Raw genomic sequence first — 3,357 nt, 5'->3', positions numbered from 1 at the left:
AAACAGGCCCCGAGTCTTAGTCACAGATGTGTATTTTTGCTTATTTCTGATATTTCATGATCAGTAACAACTCCAGAGGTCTCCAGTGGTTCCCAAACTTCCAATAAAACAAAGTATATCCTACTGCAATTTATAACATCCACACTTCAAAACTTTCACATGAAATAGATTCACTACACCATGGACCGAGTATCAAGTGAACGCTTGCCAATAATAAAGCCAACTCTGGCACTGGAGTGCAACAGCTTGAATTTTGGGCATGACCGTTAATTTGCAACAGGACCTTAGGCAACTCCTGAATCTGGTACAGAGTCATTTTTCTCAAAAGAAATATGGTGACAGCGATGTTAACAACTGTAAGTTGTACTGAGGATTGAGTAAATGTACGTAAATATCTTGGCCATACTTAACTCAAATGATTGCTATTATTATTGTAATAATGACTATTTATAACTATATTATAGCAAGATATTTGCTTCATGTTTTACTTACCTATAACTCAATCGTCTTTAGCAAAAAGGAAATACGAAGACTTCAGTGGTTGCCCCCAATATTAGAGAAGGGGATTATGAGAACAAAAGGACTGCATAAGAACTACTAGGCATAGGAGAAACAGAATTCTTCATCAGCCTGTTCTCAGAAGGAAAGGGCAAAGCCTACAAACTTCGGTGAGTCTGCACAGTTCAGCCAGATTCTGTTTGGATATTAGGCCTCCCCAGAGCAAACAATGGATCTCTTTAACACCTTCCAGCTGAAAATCCTGCAAATCTATTAGCGGGGAAAAAAAAGCAGCTAGCTTTCTTTCTGCACATTTATCACCCTTGTTATCCTTGCCCTAGCCACTTCTGAAATTCAATTCAATATGACAGAACCCATGGTATTGCTTTGCTTTTTTCTTTTTTTTTTTTAAACCATAATATTCTGGGAAAATGTAAATATATGGAGAGAAAGCAGGTGCACAGGTCACTTGGGGGGAAGCTGACGATGCGTTATGGCTTCAAAATTGCCATCACACCTCTCAGAATCAAATTTTCACCTACCATCGAGCCTTGCTTTCAGAATGCTCTGTGGTCTCTGGCTCCCCCACTGTGACTTCAGCCGCCCCTGAAAAAGCCATCTCCACCACTCTGAGAAGTGCTACTGGCCTGGGCAAACATAAGCAAGAATAACCGTGTAAACAAAGCCAGGTGCAACTTGAATGCAAGTTTAAAAAAAGAACACCTTTCAAGAGAGAAGACTAAAGATCTGGTTTAGAACAGACTGCTTAACATCCTAATCAGAAATGAACACTGGATTTAAAATTGGCAAAATGAAGGGGGTGGTGGGGCAATAGGGTGGTAATATATTTGCATTTTCTTCCACCAACACTGGGCAGATACTTGTCATTTATTGTTGGAATGACAGACGTAAATAGAGTGATTTGACAAGTCAAAACATCAATTGACTGTGTCTACATACAAAAAACTTTTAGGTAAGAGAAAAGCATAGAACTAGTTAAGTTTAGAGACAACACTTACTTAAATGAAAACAACTGAACAGTACCACTATGAGTAGAGAGGCTTCACAGAAAATTTTAAGGGTCTGGGTGATGGACTAAAATAGTTATTATTCCTATCAGAATAGTTTAACACTTGTCCTCACAGAGAAAATCTGTGTCTAGATGGATGTATTTTCTGTGCTACCTATACACCACTTGATGTGAGCTCATTATATGAAGAAGAGTTCTTTGTGAGCCTTATTCATATCCAGGGTTTAAGTTTTTTCAATAGTCATTAAAATGAAGAACATCTTTCACAGTGTCAAAAAGCACTACTGGCTTAAACTCAGAACTGTATTCATTATTTGTACTAAGCTTGAAATTCTAGTTAATCTAAACCTAAAAACAGTTGCCAGATCAGTCATTTAACTGGATATTTAGGTGAACCTAAAACAAGGACTATTTCATGGATAAATATGTCCTCCAAATTAGAGAGTCCAAAATAACATTCAGGGTCAAAAAGGAGTGTCCTCCAGATTTTTTTTCCCTCCCCCAGAACAAAATTTGTTATTGGGTATATTTTTAAGAAATAATCAAACCATGCAAGTATGGAAGAGTGAGAAGAACATGTATTAAGGAGAGTAGAAGTAAAACTAACACAAAAAAAACAGAAGCAATACAAGTACTACTACTTAAGTTGTTTGCTGCCCTGGAAACTTTGTCAATTAAATAGCGTCAGTGAAATCTTCCGTGCATCATTGTCCAAGAACAATAAAACCAAGAGACATTCCTCTACTGGATTAAACAGCAAACAACAAAAAAATTCCCACTATTAAAGTAGGGACTAGAGCTCTCTCTACTATAAACACATTTTATCCCAAACACTGCCCATATAGGCAAAAATAGAGAGATAGGGAGAGAAGGATGAAAGGACAAGAGATAAGAAAGATAGATTGAGGGTTCTAACATGTATTCTATAGAAGTTCTAAAGGAACAGAGAAGATGAAAAAGCATTATTTGAATAAAAGTAGCTGACTCTTCCCTCCAGAATCAAAGAGAATCACAGTTCAGATTAATAGGAAACTGCTAGTGTTAAGAAGAATAAATAGCGGTAAGTCCACATGTAGACACATTATAATCACCCCTAAGGGGGAGAAAAACAACTCAATTATCTTCAAAAGAATGATAATTAAACTGGAAACAGACTTTTCATTAGCAACACTAGATGTCCATTCTGGGTAGTGTTGAGTAAAAATAGTCAATTGAGAAATGTTACCCAACCAATCATTCAAAAATCCAGAACAAAATCAAGAATTTACAGTCAAATGAAGACTAAGATAATTTACCCAAACCAAAACAACTATTAAAAGAGAAGTGAACTCAAAGGGAAGGCATGAAGTTTAGAAAAGTGCAGTGAGGTGTTGTATGAAAGGAGAAAAGGTTAGCACTCCCACTGACAAGGATGGAAGAGACCCTCTGTCCAGACAACATCCATATGGTTAAGGCATTGCCACCTACTTTCTGGCATCTAACCAATGCTTCTGCACAGAGGATCATAAGGGAAGGAAGGGAAAACTGAATGGGAATTTATCAGAGAGGGATAAAAACCATAGAGACTCTTCACTCTAGTAAACAAACTGAGGGTTGCTGGAAGGGAGATAGGTGGGGGATGGGGTAATTGAGTGATAGGCATTAAGGAGGGCATGTGATGTGATGAGCCCTGGGTATTATATGCAACTGATAAATTATTGAACACTACATCTGAAACTAATGATACACTTACTATATGTTGGTTAATTGAATTTAAATTAAAAAAAGTACAATGAGCACAAATCTTAAACTATTGGTAAATGTTTTGGTGACTATAAAAATAATTATAG

At 36.9% G+C, this 3,357-nt stretch overlaps 1 non-coding gene across 1 annotated transcript; it reads left to right on the top strand.

Annotated features, from left to right (window-relative positions):
- The first annotated feature begins 2,895 nt into the window (after window positions 1–2,895).
- Window positions 2,896–3,021, top strand: LOC123788652 (U6atac minor spliceosomal RNA). Its single transcript, XR_006778565.1, has one exon. It is a non-coding gene; the product is annotated as a U6atac minor spliceosomal RNA (small nuclear RNA).
- The last annotated feature ends 336 nt before the right edge of the window (window positions 3,022–3,357 follow it).

Source organism: Ursus americanus, chromosome 15 (genome assembly GCF_024610735.1).
Source record: "Ursus americanus isolate L20-20 chromosome 15, mUrsAme1.1.p, whole genome shotgun sequence".
NCBI classification, from domain to species: domain Eukaryota; kingdom Metazoa; phylum Chordata; class Mammalia; order Carnivora; family Ursidae; genus Ursus; species Ursus americanus.
This window is presented reverse-complemented; position numbering and strand designations above follow the sequence as displayed.